Raw genomic sequence first — 21,863 nt, 5'->3', positions numbered from 1 at the left:
ACATATCAGACAGAACAAAATAGCAATACTACTTGCAGGATACAAACACCATCATCTATGATAAATATATATAGTAGAGAGAGGATTTCTGTCCATCTCTAAAAAAAAAAAAAAAAAAAAAAGCTCTCTTTCTCCTTTAAATTTCCTTATTCAGCCATAGAAAGTAGGATGTGATAACAACATACTAATACTTGCAGCTTTTCAAAGTGGCATTTTCTTTTATTCATTGCATAAAGCAGAAGCCACTTTTCCTCATATGGAGATTTCTTCTGAGCATTTTCTCACCTAATTCTTGGCTATTTATCCATTGCTCTGTACACCCATTTAAGGATAAACCAATTCCATTGAATATTTCTGTGCAGTGCAGTAGGCAAGGGCCACTTAACATGTGTGGCACATGTTCCTAGCAAACTGATCTAGAAATAATGGCTAACAAATGTTGGAAATTGAAAGGCATCTGGGTGCCACTGGAAAGCAAAGTTTTGAATACTGCTCTCATTACAAAGACTTATTTTAGCTTTTTACACAGCTCTAATATTTTAAATAGTTTCACCTGTCTCAAAGGTGATGCAGCATTCCTTTCCCTGATGTGCTTTCAATAAGAGATGCATGTATATCAAATGTCTTGGGAAAGTTCTACACCTTTAACTGTTTTCTCTCCATAAAAGTTAAAATCATCCAGTCAGAAAACACTTCATCATTTTGCACAGAATAGTTCCCAAGAACATAAAACTTCATTAGCACTGCTAGTAGCTGAGCATCATCTACCCTTTTAAAATGCTTACCAGTCTTTCTCATTGCTATTCAAAGAAGCAGATTTATTTCTCAGCTCCGGAGATTGAAATTTTGGCAAGACAGATTTAAAATGTACCGCACACCAACTAATGGATTGTTTTTTCTTAGGCTTTGAACATGTTTAAAAGAAAAAAAAAGGGCAACATATCTCTCTAAAACCAGTAAAGCTCTTCTATTTAGAAACCATGAATTCAGGATGACCATTACTAAACATAACCAATATTAATATGGTTTGGTGCTCCAGTCCGTATATTGTAAGTGAAAAGCCAACCACATATCCATGCTGGTTCTACACATGCAGCAAAATCTGCAACGTTTTCATTAATTTTTGCGCCTCTATTTTTGACTTCTCAACTTCAGAACCCTTGTGCCTGGTTTTCAGAGGTACAAAGCACACACAGCTCCCAGTGATATTAGATAAAACCATTCTGCATCTTATTTGAGTCAAGTGAAAGAGTTTCAAATTGACGTAAATGTGTGCTGTGGGACACAAAGTCAGACACAACTCACACCCCAACATTAAGATACACAAAATTAGTAAAAACATCTGAAAATTTTGGCCTTTACCAGCATGAAATCTTTCAACAGTTTGATATATTTTGTTCCAGTAGTTTTATTTGCTCCCATACCTGGGAAAAGGTCTGGAAAAGACCATGCCGACACTGGACAACCATTTTTAATACTGAATGCATTGAAATCCATGGTAGTCCCAGCATATAACCCTCTCTATGGCCTGATCCAAAGTCCTCTGAAGTGAGGGGGGAGTTCCTTCATGGAGTTCAGTGGGCTTTGGATCAGGCCCTATGTGTTTTTTAATTTGATTTTGGGGGCATGCAGGAGGTTGGCTTCAATGTGGTTCTCTTAAGCAGTAGTAACAGACCATTAGAAGCTACTTTGTAAAATACAAGTCACCAGGAGGAGGGCTCGTCTGACAGTGATTTTTCCAGTTACTCTCAATAGTATTATTACACTGAAATAGAGCCACCTCTGGTGGAAGGCATGGCAGATAACCAATACATGAACAGAATTCTGGCCAGGGAGACAAAGACAAATTCCTACTCTTAGGAAAAGTGTGTAGAGTCTCTGTTTTTAAGATCTCATCTGTCAGGCCAATACACAGAAAAACTACAAAATACTCAGTGCAGGCCAACAAGTGTACAGAAAAGCTTTCTTTCAAAGGAAATATGTTGGATAATTAGCAACATGGAAAAATTGGAAAATTAAAAAAAGAGATTAAAGGAGAGCAGCTAGCCTATGGAAGGCTGTATTTTAAACAGAGATGGTGGGCAATTCAAACTCACTGCTGCTTTATTACAGGGTTAGCAGCTCTATATCGGTGTTAAACCCATGGATAAAACAAAGAGAAAAAATATCATATAAAAACTGAAGTTTCTACCACTTGTCCATGCATCATAAATTTTCCCTGCCTGGCCTTCAGCAGCTCTGCGATGACGGCTATCACTATTATTATACTGTATGTCATTTGGCTGTCTTGCAGTTGTTGCTTGGAGCCTTACACAGGTCAGAAACTATGCTGGTTTTAGTATTACTCTTTCCCCTTAAGTCATGAGTACTCTAAGAAAGTAATTTTATCACAAAACTGCTGGAAACATAAAAATGTAGATTCCACATATTTTGAAGGACACATGAGATGACTCATCTCTGCCACTTGACCCCATCCCTGCATTTCCCCCAAGGTGTTGTCCACCACTTCCACATACAGACTGACTGTCTTCTTCCATCTCAATCACTGTCTGCTTCAACATTATTTTCCCTTCACTCACCAGGTTAGAGAGTACTGGATGTAAAGGGATCCAGAGGCCACATTGATATAGGTATTAGAATTCTCTAGTTCCTGTTATTTAACTTGACAAATATTTTGTAAATATTGGTCAGTTCGGTTCTCCGTCGCACCACTGTAAATTTGGACTTTGAAAGAGTTGACTTCAATAGAGTCATACCAGCGTAAGGGCCTGATCCAAAAACTAAAAGTCAAAGGGAGCCTTTCCCAAGCAACAATCCCAGCAAGGTCATTTTTATTCCTTGGGCCTGCCAGTAGCAGCCATCAAAATACCTAGCAAATGTGTAAAACCCATCTCAACTATAGCTACTCCTAACAGCTTAAAATACAATCACACATTAGCAACTTTAAAAAGCCACCCAAAAGTCATGGTAATTTTTAGTCCTTTGTATTAGAAGGAAGTGGTATGGAAGAGATTTAAATTCTTAAAAACAAACTGATATTGCCAAATACAAGGACATTACTCATTGATCTTATTGCAGGAAATACATTAGTCGCTAATTTTATTGTCTTTATGGGACTTACCCTTCAACATTTTCTGTAACTTTTATCTTCTTTTTTGAGGTCCTTGAATTAAAGGAGCAACAACATAACTAGTCTTGAACATATGGATAAATGATGGAAGCAAAGGTAAACTCGGCAAAGTGTCTCTCAGTCCTGAGCTGGGTGGACAACAGACCTATGACTACTTATGCAGCCTGCAGTTGGGGTGATCATAATATTTTCTGCTCGTAAGTTCTCACATTGGTTAGGCTACGGCTACACTACAGAACTTACAGCAGCTAGTGCAGATGCTCTAAGCCAATGGGAGAGAGCTCTCCTGTTGACTTAATGACCCCAGCCCACTTGAGCAGCAGTAGCTATGTTGGCAGGAGAATCTCTCCCGCGGATATAGCACTGGCCACATCGGCACTTAGGTCAGCGTAATTTATGTCGCTCAGAGGGATGGCTTATTCACACCTCTGAGCGACATAAGGCATAGCAACTTAAAATGTAGTGTAGACATAGCCTCAATAAGGATGCCTCCTTCAGAAGGGAAAAGACAGAGTGAACGAAGATAGACCTTTGCAACGCAAAGATACCGTATTACTTAAGTCAGGTGGTCAGTACTAGCTGAGCTCTGTAGCAATAAGACTTGCAGCACTGTACTAGGAAGTGTATTTTAGACTTCATGAATCCTAGAAGCAACTAAGTTTTCAAAAGCAGAAGACATCCTCAGAGTCAAAAGTACTCTTCTACCATCTTTCTAGTTATACATTTCAAAGATATATAATAAATATTCTTACAGGTATTATGAGCTCCTGGTGCCTGAGCCTTCTGTGGTTTGGTGCAATCTACAACAAACACAGACGAATGTTGCAACCTGGAAAGTTATAAATATTCCTGCCTTTGAAACCACATGTCTATACCCAAAAATGTTTTTTTTACAGGAACACTAACGTCTTATATATCCATAAACTGAATCCATGGGATCAATCTGAAAACCCTTACTCACCTGAGTAGTCCCACCAGTGTCCCAAACAGGGCAACTCACATAAATGATAGCTAAAGATTTGGTTCCATATTAGCCAAAACCATGTCTGAAAGTTAAAAAGTGCAAGTTAAACTTAGTCCATGCTAGCAGGGTGCTAACTCAGTAACGCTTAGGCAGGGATGAACCATGTTGTAAACTATTTTACAAAACTGTGCAATGTACTGGGTGCAGAGGCCGATTATAGCACATTTAAACATGGTGTTGCTTAACCAAACTTGAGCTTAAGACAAGACCTTATGACAGAAGATTTACAGTGGAGTAAAACATATCATGCAAAAACCAAAACAAATAAAACCCAACAAAATCTCCACCATTCCAAATGAGAGCCGAAAAGACTACGCAAAACCCTAGTGTGCATGAAAGAGCTTCTTTGATACTTACAGAAAGGTTGTCTTTTTCACTTTTAAAAACACATTATTCCAACTTATTTATTAATTCAGATGGTAAGTCTTTATTATAAAGATTTCCACTTCTTCTAAACACCAATTTTATCTGCTTTGGCAGAAAACGGAATGATTTAGTATTTTTGTTGCTGGTTATTTATAAGATATCTACTCTAGATTAGTCCTGCTTGAATGGCATCATAAATGGCTCCATTCCCCAGCAGTAGTCTACTTCAGATGGGATCCTGACAACCTCTACTTAGTATGTCTTTCATAGTACACAATGAAGTGTAAAACTGCTGTGAAAAAGGCTGTGTTTCAAAACAAACCATCTCTGTAATAAGCACTTAAAACGCTTTTCATTAATATATTTCTTTGTGTATAAAACAAAAGCTTAATGCTAAAACCAGGCCTTCGACAGTTTTTGATTTAAAACAAAAATCCCTCAGCTTTCAGAAGGTCCATATTAAATTATTTGAAATAAAATGTGAAAATGAGGCTCACATAAGGTTTTATTTTTCCCCATCACTGCTTAATAATGTGGGGTTTTCAACCAAAAAAGACTAAAGTGCAATCAAAATCCAAAGTGGAAATCCTAAATTAGTAAATATTGAATTTAACTACTTCTATATCTCAGGTATTAGCAAATACCTTTGGTCTACAGAGATACAGCCCCTTCTAATCCTTATCTGAATTTGCAATTAAGACTTCAGAGCTACAGATATCTGTACACAGCTCTGTACACAGCTCTGCTCTCTTATTTTTAAATGATTGGACCCAAATCAAGTCAGTCTTCAAATACATTGAAAAGTAAATGTCTGATGTCTAACTGAACTAATAGATAACACTTTTTAATACTATTAATGCTTAGTGTGCACTGCAGACAGACAGGAGTGAAGGGAGAGGGCACAGAATAAAAATGGCATAGAAAACCTTGTCATTATATTACTACTCCGCAGTTCCTTGGTATAACGATGGAACCCGTGCAAATATTTACAAATTATTTCCCAAATAAAAAAATCTAAATGTGTTTGGAGTTAGCTTCCTATTCTCGTCCACTAATTGTCACTTCCAATAGGACATGCTAAGAGCCTCAAAATGAAGCACTTATGAGTTTTCTTTTCCAATCTCTTGTGGGCTTCTCTCAGTTTATCGCAAATGAACAATCATGTTGGAAGGGGCTCCGTCTGTTTAATGTCATTAGTGATTGTTTCATAAAACAAACAGCCGCTCCACCATTCTGCTGCAGTTAATCTTAAATCTAAACGTGGCGGCACTCCGGGAGAGTCTCAAACATGGTTTGTTCTAACCAAGGCAGGTCTCTTAATCTATTGCAAGTCAAGGCGCTTATCTCTCTGCTCAGCTCAGAGCAATGATTTCTTTGTCCAAATACTAAACCAAACCCAGTTAATATTGTGCTTCTGGCCTTTTCCTGAAGATTTTTTTTTTTTCAAAACATGGCCCAAAGCCTAAGGCATATTTATTTATTGCTGGTGCTAGTTTATGAATATTTTTCAATGCTAGCAAAGTCAAACTATTACAGGTTAGTGCACAAGGGTATTTCAATGGACTTGTTCAGGCAGGTGAACTACACTACAGTAACTTCCAAGCCTCAAAGACTTACCAGCTTATTATGCTGGAAAATCATTCACTCTAGAATGAGTCCACATAAAGGGAACCTCTATCATAATCCAGCCCCTGCTAGCCAAGGACCTGATCCATCTAGGGGATGTCAAGTATCAGAGGGGTAGCCATGTTAGTCTGGATCTGTAAAAGCAGCAAAGAGTCCTGTGGCACCTTATAGACTAACAGACGTATTGGAGCATGAGCTTTCGTGGGTGAATATCCACTTTATCAGATGCAAAGTGGATATTCACCCACGAAAGCTCATGCTCCAATACGTCTGTTAGCAAAGAGTCCTGTGGCACCTTATAGACTATCTAGGGGATGAACACCCTCACCTTCTAGCAGCTTCACTGGAAGCAGAGGGTGCTCTGCACCTCTTAGGAGCAAACCCTAAGGCAGCATTTATTGAAGAAAAGTGTAGGGTACATGTACACAGCAGCTGTGAGGTATAATTCTGAGCTCTGGTAGACATACATATGCTAGATCCTCTCAAGGTCATGCCTAAAAATAGCAGTGTGGCAGCTCAGGCTAACCAAGCAAGGGAGGTTGCCCATGTCACCGTGGCCACACTGCTGTTTTTACCATGCTAGCTCAAACAGAGTGAATGTTTATGTCTATGTAAGCTGGGAATTACACTTCCCAGCTGCTGTGGAGACATACCCTGTGTATGAATTCATAGCAATTTCCCAAGCCTCCTCATCAAATTTTCCTTCTTTACAAAAATATGAACAAAGATACAGGACATATCACATTTGATGGTGCACACACTAGGTTGCCAGCACACACAAAACATCTTGAGCAGAACAACTACTGCGCTTTAGAAATATATTTGTGAATGTAAAAGAATTATATAGAACATCTGTTTTAGCTCTATTCTGACTTTTGAAACATCTGCCTGAGTTGATACACCTTGCTGAAGTCTAGAACAGATGACCAATTCGTAAAAATTGGAACAAATGCACAGCTGTGGTCTTGCAATTGCAAAAGGAAAAAAAAACATTTTCTTTTGAAGCAAGTGTAATCCAGACATGTGGGTCTGAGAGATGGACACCTCTCCGATGGCCTGTGCTAGTGAAAGAATGGTTTCCTGCTGTAGGGAAGCCTGAAGCAGTTTTATGGCCTTCATGCTACCAATGCATTGTCCTCTTGGTCCTGAGGAGGAAAACCCTTGAAGATGGATGGACACTGAGCTTTCACTCGCTGAGGGGGAAAAAAAAGTCAAGTAGGATTAGCCTTCACCTCTTCGGAAATTCTTAGAGGCCAAAAAAAGCAGCAGCAAACTGGGAATGGTGGGCTGTATATACTGGGAGCACTTTGCAATATGCCGTGATGATACTTACTCTTATATAGTTTATGCATAACCTCCCCCCAGTTAAACTGAACAAGCAGGGCTATAGACATATGTCAATGTGTAGAACGGATGCAGCAATTTTTTTTTTCTGGTAGCAATAAAAAACAAAAGAAAAAAAGTTCTATACATGAGCACTAGCTCCTTTGCAGTTTATCCCTGAGCTCTTGTATCAAAGTCCCTCGATAAACAAAAGAGCAATTGTCTTTTCTTCTCTTTCTTTTTTGGTACAGAAAAAGAGGAGGGGGAAAATCAATTCAACTCAGGTTTTTCCACATCTTCATATCACTTCCCATCTCAACTGGATGGAGTTGAATTTCAATTAACTGGTAGGAATCCAAGTAAAGCCCGGCTGCCGTGTGCTCCTCCCGGTCATGCCCCATAATTGTAGAGGGACCTGCATTTTTCAGCCAATGACACGGCTTACAAAAATAGATACACTGAGTTATTTGATAAAGGAACCAAAGCGTGTCACTCCTGTTCGAGTGCCAAACAACATGAGAGCGAGTGAGATTGTGTTCAGATCCAAAACCTGCCAGGCTGATTTCACATAGAATGTTCTTGTACGTGGAGGTTGCTTTTTTTCCCACCACAAGCCAGCCAACATGGTTTAGAATAGCTCATCTTAAAAAGGGAGGTTTCTGCCATATTTCCAATCCCCCTCCTACCCCACAAGAAATCTCTACTAATCCAATGGACAGCAGAAGTTGCTTCCCTGGCTATTTATCTCCTAAACCCCCTTTTTTATAGATTTTAAATACTGGCAGGTATTCCCCTTACTCTATTTAGAGGCCATGTTGAGCTCTGTTTTAACCTCTTCATGTGCACCACTGAGGATCAATTAGCAAAGTATCAGTAAATGGAAAACACTGTTAAATACAGACTCCATGCACCAGAATTATGTGGCAAAGATGTTCCTAATCTGATTAAATTACAAAATTTCTCTAGATTTCTCTAGCTCACAGCTCCCCCTGCCTCCCCCCCCCCCACTTTTCATAAAGAACAGCAATTCGTTTAAGAAAGAGCATTTTTATCAAGGGGGTGATTCTTTGAATGGATTTTCTGAGCTGCTACTTGAATATCTATTGAACTATGGCTTAAACTATACAGGGTAAACTGAATGTTTGTACTTTTGGGTGGCACTATTTATTGTCAGTATCAACTATCAATATTGATTCTTGTCGCTTTTTTTAAAAAAAATTATTTTCTTTCCCTAGATTTATTTTTTGAAGTGCTTATCAAAGATACTCAAATCTGTAGTCATACAAACACAAATATTAGATGCTCTACAACATTTAATATTTCCTGATAATGAGGGATATAATATTAATATTACAAGCCATATTTTTACACTCGATATGAGATTGCATCCATGGGTAAATGTATACTCCTATAAATGTGTATGTATAGTAGTAGTATTGTATATTTATACTGCTACAGGTGTACACAGTACTTTTGCAGATAACTAAAAATACAGGCCACTGTTCTGAGGAGATTCTTCCAATACACAGCGATGGTTATTTAATCTTGTATGCATTTTAAGAGAGATTGTTTCCATGTTTATACCTCAATTTTGAAAAGGCCCTAGACTAGATAAAAATATGTGGAAAGACACATTAACAATAAAGTGCCATTTTTTCACTAGGGATGGATCATCCAGTTCTAACAACATACATCTGGCAAGAAGAGATATGACCTTCATCTCCATACCTAACTCAGACTTTGCTTAGTCTCAAATTGGGGAAGTGGACCTGTCATAACTATAAAGGGAAGGGTAACAGCTCTCTGTGTACAGAGACTCCAAATCCTTTTACCTGTAAAGGGTTAAGAAGCTCCGGTAACCTGGCTGACACCTGACCCCAAGGACCAATAAGGAGACAAGATACTTTCAAATCTTGGGGGGGGGAAAGGCTTTTGTGTGTGCTCTTTGTTTTAAGGGGTGGTTCGCTCTTGGGACTGAGAGGGACCAGACATCAATCCAGGTTCTCCCCATCTTTCTAAACAAGTCTCTCCTATTTCAAACTTGTAAGTAAAAAGACAGGCAAGGCGTCTTAGATTTACTTTGTTTTCTCAACTTGTAAATGTACCTTTTTACCAGAGTGTGTATCTTTGTTTGCTGTACTTTGAACCTAAGACAGAGGGGGGTCCTCTGAGCTCTTTAAGTTTGATTACCCTGTAAAGTATTTTCCATACTGATTTTACAGAGATGATTTTTACCTTTTTCTTTAATTAAAAGCCTTATTTTTTAAGAACCAGATTGATTTCTCCTTGTTTTAAGATCCAAGGGGGTTTGGATCTGTATTCACCAGGAGTTGGTGAAAGGAGGGTGGGAGGAAGGAGGGGGGATGGTTAATTTCTCCTTGTTTTAAGATCCAAGGGGGTTTGGATCTGTGTTCACCAGGGAATTGGTGAAAGGTTTCTCAAGGCTTCCCAGGGAGGGAATTCTTGTGATGGTGGCAGCGGACCAAAGCTAAGCTGGTAGATAAGCTTAGAAGTTTTTATGCAGGCCCCTACATTTGTACCCTAAGGTTCAAAGTGGGGATACAGCCTTGACAGGACCCTTCCCCTTCAACATGCTAACTGGACAGACTGCCCTCCCCACACCAGCCCCTTCTGGTGGTTCACCTTCTCCAACTGCTATTTACCTGTGAAATCATGGCCTCCACTGATGTCAATGGCAAAATTCCCATTGACTTCAGTGGGGCAAGGATTTCATCCTATATATCTCCCTCCAATATAAAAACAAACAAACAAACAAAAAATCTATGGTGATGGCCTTGTTCATACAGGTGAAATAGAAGGATGACACCCTCTTTTCCTTCCTAATGGCTCCCATTATTCCTGTGTGGCCTCCCTATCTCCTCACCCTTTCCCTCCTTCGTAGCTCCCCCCTTTCTCCCTGTTCTTATGTGGCTTCCCCTCTTGTCCTCCTCTTCTCATGTGGCTGGCTCCCCTTTGCTCCCTAATGCTTCCTTGTACCCCTCTTTTTTCTATCTGGTTCCTCCTTTCCTTATCCTTCTCCCTTCCAGTGAACCCCTTCTCTCTTGCTTCATATCTATGTTGTTCCACCACTGGCTACCTGGTAACTTTCATTAACTCTGAACCAGGGATAGCCTAATTAACAACCTGCACTGACTCAACCAACTAACCTGAACCTCAGCATATATATAATTTTAAAAAAAACCAAAGGCACAGGAGCTGGCTAGAATTTCAAAGACATCAATGATTTGTTTATTAAAACAAGGGTATCAAGCAGGCAAAGAAAGACCTGAGACCGCTGCCTAAAGTGCCACCCTGATATGCTAATCTTAATGTAATCACCAATGCTGTTCTATCAACTCTTATGAAAAGGCCTGTTTAAACAATGAGATACAAGTCGTTTAAATAACGTAGACGCTGGGACTATGTAACAAAGGTGGCTATACAGATCAGCCGCTGGCTTTGATTTCTGAAATATTGTAAACATGGAAAATAGAACCCTTTTGATTAACACCAGGTCAGTTTACTTAATCAGATGCGTAATTTACACGGAGGAATGGAATACCCACAGGAAAACAGCTTGTTCACTATGCATCTAGGAAGGAAAGCGTGCTCTGAAATGCTCCTTCTCTATGACTTTCCTGCCATTGGCCAAACAGCCTCTTTACTGCAGTTTTTTCTGAGAAGTAGCTCCCTCTGGTCTGCACAATTAGTCAAAACTTTCAGTCTTTCATGCAGTGAACGCCAACTGGAGTTTTGTCTCAGTGAAGACCGGAGGTGGGCCCGATAAACCACAATACAGTCCCCTTTAGACTATTTTAAAATACACAGGCTGAGGCCTTGTCTACACTAACGAGGTAAGTCGACGTAAGTTACACTAGTTACATTACATAAGTTACGTAACTTACATCGACTTAAAGCAGTGTCTAGACTGCGCTATGTCAATGGGAGATGCTCTCCTGTCGATATAGCTTCCGCCTCTCATTAAAGTGGAGTACTGAAGTCGACAGGAGAGAGCTCTCCCATCGACTTAGTGCGTCTTCACCAGACCCCCTAAACTGATGCTGCCACATTGATGGCACTGGCGCCGATTTAGCGGCAGTAGTGACGAGAAGCCTTATGTGTCAGACTGATGTTGTCTGCATAGATAAAATGCTTGGTAATGGTGTCGGGAAGGTCATTTATAAAAATAGGCTGAAAAATGTTGGTACCAGATCTGCGCTTTGAGATAGCACATTGTTTTGGCACCTCCAGGAGCTTTTTTCCCAGTGAAACATGGAACTGGTGGCCTCCCAGCAGCAGTTTCACAGCCATGACAACCCAGTTCAGTAAGACCAATGACAGCTTGTCCAGTAGGCCTGTATACCGGATTGTGTTATATGCATCAGTAAGATCTACTGCACCTGTGTTTTGCCTGATCTGGAAGTCATTCTTGACCTAGGTGGTCAGAACCAGCACTTAATCACAGGTGCTGCAGTTTGGTCTGAACCTTGCTTGATCTACACTCAAGATATTATCAATGGTAGAGGCAATTCTTTGTAGCATAAGCCTTTCAAGTAATTTATACGTGCAGCTTAGCAAAGATATGGGGTGGTAACTTGTTACGAGTTGGGGGTCTCTCTCAGATTTTGGCAAGACTATTACTTTTCTCCTGTGCTAAATTTTAGGTATTTTATTCTCCTGGATGACTCTAGATAGAAAGATGGCTAGCCAGTGTTTGTTAGTGTTTCCCAAGTTCTTCAAGACTTCAGGGGGAGATGTTATCAAGCCCACAGGTTTATCTATTTTCAGTATTTTGATCAACCTTTCTATTTCATCTGCGGTGAAAGGCTGGAAGTATTTGAGTTTAGGTATGCACTGTTTGGTATTGTAACCATTTCTTTTCCATCTCTCCTTCAATTTTTTTGCCCTTATCTGACTTTGCATCATTTATCGAGTGGATAGCAATGCTGTTTGGAGAGACTGGGTAATGGTGCTGGAGGCTTCTGAACAGCACCAAGTTTTCTGATTACTGTCCAGGCTTTGTGGCTGGATCTTGAGATGTTTAGTTCCACTGTAGCCTGCTCCCATCTTGCTCTTCTAGAATTGTTCAAGCTGTCTAAATGATATGTAGCAATGCCTGGGTCAGCACTTTCATCACATTGCTTGATAAGTTCTCCACACTTAACTATGCAGGGAATGTAGATCTCATAACCCCCTCTTGGAATTGACTTGATGGAAGCATTGTAATTAGCTTTTGTGAATTGCATGTATGCTTCTTCAGTAGAGATGCTGTGTGGGATACAGGTGATACAATGATCGTGAATTGTGCATAGCCGGGCCAGTTTGCTTTCCGATAATTCCAGAGACGGGTTTTCTTGACGCTCACAATAAATATGGTTACATCAACTTTGGTAAGGATCAGACAATGTTGACAATGTGGCACGTTTTTCAATATCTTCCTATTGTACACCTTGTAAGCACCCGGCTTTGGCAAGAGAAACCAAAGCTGCAACTAGCAGGCCAAATCTTTCAGATCCTTGGTAGCATGGACTCAAAAGCATGAGGGTATGTCTACACTGCAATAAAATACCTGCAGCTGGCCCATGCTAGTGAACTCTGGCTTGCAAGGCTCAGGCTGCGGGGCTATAAAAGTGCAGTGTAGGCGTCCGGGCTCGGGCCGGAGCCCAGCCTCTGGAACCCTCCCACTCACAGGATCCCAGAGCCTGGTCTCCATCCCAAGCCCAGACATTCACACAGCTATTTTATAGCCCCACCGCCCAAGCCCTGCAAGGCAGAGTCAGCTGGCACAGGCCAGCTACAGGTGTTTTACTGCAGTATAGACATACCCTCATGCTTTTGAGATTGGGAGGGGGCAGAAATTGGAAGGGAAAGGGTGTAGCATTTGTGAATCCTGATTCTTGAAAGGGGCAAGGAGAGTTTATAATTTGTTTTTGTTTTATTTATAAAAAGTTATTAATATTTTAGAGTGCAAATACCTAGAGCACAAAGGAGAGAGTCAGTTTTTTATTTTAGAAATCTAAATAAATAAATGAGTGTAGCCCTAACAGCACCTTCAGAGAAACATATTTAATGATGTAGAATTTCCAGCAGCTCAGGAACAGAAAAGTCCAAGAGGATTAAGTGTCTCCTGCTGATGGTGGGCCCATTGCACAGTAGTTGGTACAAAGCCAGAGTTCCAGGCCAGCAGAAATCTACTGTGGCATACAAGTTAATAGTAATAACTAAAACAAAACAAGAGCATGGAAGTAAGAGGGGATTTTTCATGATTCTATTCTGTTGCAGTAAGGCAGCATTCTCAAGGGCACATTTGTTGTCAATTGCTACCACAGCTCCAGATAAGATCATGGTGGAGGTTTTTCAAATTCATAAATATGAATTAAAATAGTCCAAACTTGACTTTTATGTTGATTTTACTTTCATGAGATTTTACTTTCAAACTACACAGCTGTACAACAGTTTCCCAGAAAGCATGCAGGCAGTGACAGTCCAGTATTTGGCTCTCTGCAATAGTTCCATCTCCTACTTTACACTTCAATCCAGTGGAGTGGTGTTTTATATCAGGAATAAATATCTGTCAGCATTTGGAAATTGGAGCGTTCTGTTTTTTAAAATAGGTGCCTTCCAGAAAGTTCTGATCCAGAACACCAAAGTTCCAATTAGGGAATGAAAAAATGCTCAGAAAAATGTCAAAAGGTGTGTTAGTATTGTTTTCACACTTCCTTTATACTTTTTAATTCTAAATCTGAACAAGAGATGCACAGTAGTTACATACTTTTCCCCTGTACCTTATTTCAGAACCACACACAGATTTTCTAACCAAGTTAAAATATTTAACTGCATACAATTGCCTACTGCAATACAGCCAGCCTTTCAGAGCTCCAAAACTAAACCCTCATGCCATAAAAAGAGACTGCTGTAAGAAAACATGGGGCTAAATTCTGCAGTGCTTAAATCAAGCAAAACTCTCACAGGTGCTAAGATACTACAATGATAAGGAGCTAAGATTGATGTTAATGAGTTTTGACTGATGGAGGAGTACAGAATCAGTCCCACAGTTAATGTTTGAGGCAAGCTTTAATTAGATACATTAAAGAGGAACAGGCCTTTAGTCATGTTATGCATCCATTTCCAGAATGCAGTCACCACCCTGACACAGTATCCTGTAAAAATAAGAAAAGTCCATATTTACTTCAGATGCGTTAGTCCCAGTGACCTATTGAAGAACATTGTATTTCTCCCCATATTTTAAGTCTAGAAAACACTGCAAACTTGCCATCATCAGGGAGAACTTGGGAGTTACGAGAATCAGGGTGGGGCTTGCTGGTTAAAGTATGAGCTACTTGAAGGAAATGTAGTTAATTTGCTGTAGCAATAATAATGGAAAATAAAGAAACTATGACATTATCCCTGATTTTTTTTTTTTTTTAAGAGAAGCCATAAAGGGCAGGATGAGTAAGTGGCAACAGGAAATAAATAATAACAACATACGTAACAATAAACAGAAATAGTAATTATTTGCATTTATAGAGCACTTTTCATCTGAGGAACTCAAGGCACCAAAGCAATAGAAAAGTCAGCAATAGACCTAATGCCTTTTGCATCCCAAATGTGCTCCTGAACCTGGCTAGCTTGCTCTTTAGTTTTAAACGCTAATTTAATTTCCACTAGAGATGCAGTGAATTACACTGATCTAATTTAAGCATCAGTGAACTTTATTAACCTCCTAGGATTGCCTAGATTTACAGCGCCTTATTTTGGGACTGTTCGTCGGCACTCTGAGTCCCCTTGAAGAATTTTCAACAGCAGGGGGTGGTCACCTCCTTTAGAGAATTTTCAGATCTGATATATATAGATAGATATATAGAGAGAAGATGATAATTATTTATAGGCTACAGGCACTTCTGTAGTGCTGCTGCAGAGGCTAAAGGAAGCAGTTAGTGGGAAAAACAACACAGGGACAAATATTGTAAGGGGTATATTCTCCCCTCTATGATGCACGCTCACATTAGTGTTATTAAGAGTTACACATGCATCAAAGGGTGAGTATAACACTGACAGTCTCCAGAGACAGTTCAATTTCCAGACCTAGATCTCTCCTGAGCAGAAACGGTAAATTGGGCCGCATGATGCATTTGATGGGGGGTCCCGTCCATTGGGAATTAGGCTAAAATGACAAATATTTTATTTAGGCCCTCAAGGTGGACTTGAACTCTCGATCCCAGAGGTGAAATGTTTTATTCAGTATTCTTTTCTCTCCTTTCACAAACTGTTTCCAGTATAGAGAGCGGGAGAAGTGTGACAACTGTGGGTAATAAAAAATTCACACTTAACACAACCTAGTATTGACATTTCACTTTGCTGGTTTCATAATTTTCCAAGATTTTATGTTTATATTACTATTATTTAATATGTGTATTGCAGTAGCATGTAGGAGCCCTAGTCCTGGACCAGGACCCCACTGTGCTAGGCTCTGTACAAACACACAACAAAGAGAAGGACCCTGCCCCAAAGACCTTATACAACGTAACATCAATGTGAGCCCCTGCTGGACATCAATAGCAACTGAAGTCTCAGTATTAGTTAACTAGCAGGCATATAGGAATGGCCATACTGGATCAGACCCTTGTTCTACTTGTTCAGTATCCCATCTTTGAGTGTGACCAGAATCAGTTTCCCCCACAGGAAGGTGCAAGAAACCTTGCAGTGTGCAGCAATGGGATATTCTGCCCCCTAGGAAAGTGTCCTCCTAATAATTAGCATGAAGTTTGTATCCCTTTAACTACTCTGGATATTCTCATCCATATAGCTTCCCAGTCCCTATTTTGAATCTTGCTAAGTTCTTGGCCTCAACAACATTCTGTGACAATGAGTTCCACTGCCTAGTTATGCATCATGTAAAAAAGCATTTCCTTCCACTTGTACATTTGCCACGTTTCACTAAATTTCCCCGTGTTCTTGTATCACGATACAGACAGCAAAGACGTTCCCAAACTACTTTCTAACATTCATTATTTAGTATATTCTTATCATGTCCCCTTTTAGTCATCTCCTCACTAAGGTAAGCAATCCGATTCTTTTCGGTTTCTCTGTATATGCAAGCTTTTCCATACCCCTCGTCATACTTTTGCCCATCTCTGAACCCTTTGTAAATCTGTAATATCTTTCTTGAGATGGTGTGACCAGTACTGATGAGGCTATAGCACTGATTTACATAATAGCATTATAACATTTTCCATATTATTCTTCATCCCATGCCTTATGTATCCTTAAATTTCAGTTGCTTTTCTAACTGCAGCTCTACACTGAACGGAGGTCTTCATTGAGCTGTCAATAGTGATGGCTGGTCCCTTTCCTGAGTTGATGCAGTTAATTTAGAGTCCAATCAGGCAGATGAACAGTGCAATTTTTTCCTTCCAATGTGCATTACTTTGCATTTATCAACAATGAATTTCATCTGTCATAGTGTTGCCATTTACCTAGCTTGGATAAGTCTCTCTAAAACTCCTCGCAGTCTTCTTCTAAAACTCGCAGTCGACTAACCTAATAGTGTGTCATCTGCTAATTTTCTCATCTCACTGCTCGCCCTCTTTTATAGATATGTTAAATACAATACACAGGTACCAGCTTCCTTCTACTGCCAACATGCCCCAATCCTAGCCTGTAGGTCTCATCTTCTGGGGTGAGAAGGCAGTCTAATGTTCGTGAGTCCTCGGCCTCTCTTTTGAGACTGCCACAAACTGGACCACTTCACACAATCACCCATCTAGACAGCCCTCAGTTGGCAATGATTTCCCCTCATTACCAACCTGTCCTGAATTTCAAATGAAGAGGTGAATGGCTCCATAGGCCACACTGTCTGCTGGAGTATGCCCACTGAATCAACATGCCAGATTTTGATCTCAATTACATGGGTGTAAGTCCAGCAGAGTAAATTCAGGACAATGGAATTACACCAGGATTTACACCACTGTAAAAGAAATCAAAATCTGTCCGAATGGAGTTGCACCTGCTTTACCCATATCTCACTGCCAAAACCCTGCACCCTCAACTCCCCGGCTAGTTTCATTTTAAGTCAAAAAGCTGCTCCCTGGACTGATACCCCATAGAACTAGAGTAAGCTGTGGGCTGTGGTGTAGGGATCAGGTGGATGTAACAGTTTAATCTTAGTTGCACCATCACTTTGTGTCACTTACAATTCATCACACTGTTTTACATAACTAAGTCATCAAATGCACTGAATATTAGTTATCTTGTATTCCTATTCCACTGTTTTCCTAAGTTTGGGGGGAATGATTTGATTTAAAGATTTCATTTATTCTGAAATTTTAAAAATGTTTCTTTTTTTCAACTAGCTCTGCTGCTTTGCATAAATGACTCCCACAAATTATCCGTTTGAAATAGTTTCACTTAATTTAGTAGCAATATCAAAGGCTCTGATAGAAAACAGAACATTTATCCTCCCTAGGACAACTGCTTTCTCTGCACTGCTCGGTCATTCTCTTCGCAGCTTGGTCTTTTTCATGAAGGAGCAGCTAACTAGTTAGCCCGAAATAAAAACCAGCCCAGACGTCAGGCAAATCCCTAATGTACCCCCTGACAAGACCCCTGCAATCTTCATTTTTAAAGTTGCAGGAGCCCAACAGCCTCTCTCTGATTTCCGGGAAAGGCCCATGGGGGCCACATGAACTTAAAAGCACAAAATACCCTGGTGCCTTTCAGGAAAGAATATGCACATTCTCCAGAGCACATGACATTTTGAATATAAGGTGCAGAGAGAAGCTGCCAAATCTGGTGAGACTTGTAACTGTACAAACACAGACAGAGTGGCTAGGTGTTTGGGAGCTCTAGTGAGACAGGAAATTTGAATGGCCCAGTTGGGAAAGTGGGTGGTTTTGAGTAAAGTGTCTATTGCAGATATGACGGCGGGAGGGTTGTTGAATAACAAGTTGCAGAGAGGGATGAAAATGTTGGAACCCGGTTAGAGTTTGGTGGGAGGAAGACATTGAAGGGAAGGCTGCTTTCTGTTGAAGTTAAGACAAGAGACTGCGGCGAAGCAGGGAATGTAGGAATACTGGAGATATAGCTATTCTCTGGGAGAAAGTAGGAAGCCAGGGGACTATTAAAGAAACTGCAGAGAAGAGGGATAAGGAACCTCAAAAGGTTCAGATTAGCATCTGAACTGTTTGGTACCCTTATTTCAAAAACAAACCTCCAAATCTTTTGAAGAAGTTTATCCAACAACACTTTGCAGACTTATTCATCCTTGCCCTTCCATATCAAAATATTTCACCACTATGACTCGTAGCCTTTCTGCTTCACCTACAGGGCCAAAGCCTGCACTCCTTACTCAAGCAAACTCCCACAGGAGTTTTGTCTGAGTAAGGACTTTAGGACAGGAGCCATGGATTATAACCAGTGGTGTGGCATTTTGTAATATATTTGCATGAAAGATGCTTTAGGATGACCAAAAAATAAAATAAAAATGAAAAGGGAAAGGGAAAGGGAAAGAAACGTGCTGCAGACATATTACAGAATATGAAAGTTCTTCAGGCACTGCATCATGTCAAGGGAACCCTTACAAGTTAGCAGCATTTTATGTATTAGTCTAACATGCTTTCTTCACAGCATAAGAACATAAGAATGGCTGTACTGGATCAGACCAAAGGTCCATCCAGCCCAGTATCCTGTCTACCGACAGTGACCAATGCCAGGTGCCCCAGAGGCAGTGAACCTAACAGGTAATGATCAAGTGATCTCTCTCCTGCCGTCCATTACCACCCTCTGACAAACAGCATCAATTGTTATACTGTGGATCTGAACATTAAGTGCTAATTAAGGTCTGTAGTGAGGGGTGTGTGGAGGGAGTCACTTTGCAGAGGGAGCCCCAGGAGCAGTTCTGACTGAGTCAGCCCCACTGCTCCTTGCTCCCTTTGGGAAGGCTAGATCCACTAGCCATATAGTCCTAGCGCTGTGCTGGTGCTCTCCAGTAAAGGGTACAAGGAACAGTGCAGGGGTAGTAGGATCTTAATCCCCTCCCACTTTGTGCAGCGATGTACAGCTGTTCAGAATCTGTCCCTAACACAATAACATGTACATGAATAGCAAAGATCTAAAAAAATCCAATTCACAGTAAAATTCCTCATTGCTCGCGTTCCAGCCCGGAATGCAGCTAGGCAGTTTTACTTTTCATATAAATACCACAGAGGACTACGGCCCATATAAGGAATTCTAAGTTTAAGAGATGTTATTCGAAAAAACAAAGTTGTTTTTTAAGGGTTTCTGTGTCAAGGTGTTGACAGGCTCAAAACAGAATCAAATCTAAAAACAGTATTAAAAAACAAAACAAAACAAACAAACAAAAAACCTATGGTCCTGATCCTAGAAATGCCATCAGTCAATCTGAGACAAAGGTAATGACATGGTCCAAATCCCACCTAATCTGTTTCACAGTTTCCGTTCCACATCTTGCAAGTTGACCATACAGGAAAATTTATTCTGAGCACTGCAATGCCATAACATTGCCTTGCTACACAGCTTTGCAACACAACAGTATTGCATCATGACCTCATCACATCACGTCAATGCACCATAACCAACTGACACTATGTCCTCATGTACTTACAAATCTCATTTCATGAAAGGGCAGATTTCACAACAGATTAATGAGGCACCATGGCAGAGTGTCGGAATTATGTCCTTTTGTCAAGGACGAAAATAAATAGATGGAAGCCTTTTTATCTACTGAACCACCCATGATAAACTCAGGGTGCGTATTTTGATAATACTGCAGGATGTTGCATGCACCTGATTTGGACACAAGTATCCACATTACCCTGTCTGTTCAATTTGCCTCTTCAGCTCAGCTCTTATACACAACCCAGAAAGCAAAATGTACCAAAATCCCATTCACAGGAAGAGTGAACCAAAACAAACCTGGCAAGTCAATTTTTAACCCTGCTAGTCTTGGCCCTGGGCCTATAAACTGTGGGGGGCCCAAAATACTCCATCTACATCAAGTAAACCTTTTTTTAATACAGCCTTGAAACTTAAAGCCAGTTGTTTCAAATATTTTTTTAAAGGTGTTGTTTGCCTAGACCTCTGACATTAATATTCATAGTTAAGATTTTAAACTCCTTGATTTATGATGGAAACACTTACAGATCCTTAGCAACAGTGTCAGATCCTTAACTCTAGTGGTGCTAGTAAGTGCAGGTAAATTCCTTTAAAAAAACAGCGAAGAACATAGCACTTGCTAGAAGATGACTGAGTAACTCATTCACAACTGTGCCACTTATGAGTAATGGCATGATTCCCTCATTCTTTGACTGTTAAGTATTTTCTCTCTGTCTCTGTCTTCGCCTGTATATATTAATATATAATCTCCATGTTGGTTATCAAGATGCATGCAAACAGTATCTGGTGTTCTTTAGGAAAGAAAAAGAACATTTTAGGCAGCTACTGAGAAATTAGTTTTGCAGTCAAGGTTCTGACCTGTTCATTTACTGGAATCAATATGCATCATTTCCAAACTACCTTTATTTTACTGTTTGTTTAAAAAAAGTTAGTGTATAACTGAAGAATTAGGTCAGTTTCATTAGAACTTCTAATTAAGTAGTTCTCTCTTTAAAAGAACACTGGCTCTGCTTTTAAAAATATTCCAAGATTGATTTTGTCAATAGAGTTCAGAACAGGGCTAATGATTATCATTAAAGAAAGCCCAGAGTGATTTTAGAAACTTATCTTTCTGTATTTTATTCCTTTTATCAAACAGTGGGATCTTGGAAGGAAGTCACTTCAGACAACAATTCAGGTTAAAAAGAAAAAAAGAGAGTGAAAGGAAATTTTCCATAAAAGGAAAAAAAATACTTGAGATTTTTTTTTTTAAAGCAGCGGGTTCGGAGAGAGGAGGTTGTTCACTTTGGAAGATGATAAAACAAACTCTGAAGATAGTATTAATGTGCTATTCCCTTATGGCGAACTAATATGAAATGTTAAGAGAGGAGGCAGCAAAGAAGAACATTAGCATATACACCCTAAAATATTTTCCTTCATAATTCTATTGCTCCGATTACTGCCCTTAGTAGTTCAATCCACATACATTATTAACTGTTCTCGCTAAAGAAATGCTGCCTAAATTCCTAGAGCGCCTGGCCCTTTCCTTAGCTACGGCTTGTGTCCCCTTGTTTTTGTGTTTGACACTAGCTCAAATTGCCTTGTAGAGTCTATCCACTATTCCTTGGAAAAGTTTCTCTTACAGACCTAATGTCTCCTTTGCTGACCTTTCTTATTACATCTTCGTATTTATCATAACCTCTTTGTTTACTCTTTCTCTCACAGTTTTACCTTTGCTTTTCGTACAATTTCTTAAACTCTTAATGTTAGCTTTCCAATCCC

General features: G+C 39.9%; 1 protein-coding gene across 2 annotated transcripts in view; it reads right to left on the bottom strand.

Annotated features, from left to right (window-relative positions):
- The window catches only part of ESRRG (estrogen related receptor gamma), a 451,270-nt gene that overhangs the window by 216,823 nt on the left and 212,584 nt on the right, over window positions 1–21,863 (bottom strand). The gene's annotated exons all lie outside the window — the stretch shown is intronic.

This window comes from Terrapene carolina, unplaced genomic scaffold (assembly GCF_002925995.2).
Source record: "Terrapene carolina triunguis isolate 2854851 unplaced genomic scaffold, T_m_triunguis-2.0 Scaffold262, whole genome shotgun sequence".
NCBI classification, from domain to species: Eukaryota; Metazoa; Chordata; order Testudines; family Emydidae; genus Terrapene; species Terrapene triunguis.
The sequence above is the reverse complement of the archived record's forward strand: the minus strand, read 5'-3'. Positions and strand labels throughout refer to the sequence as shown.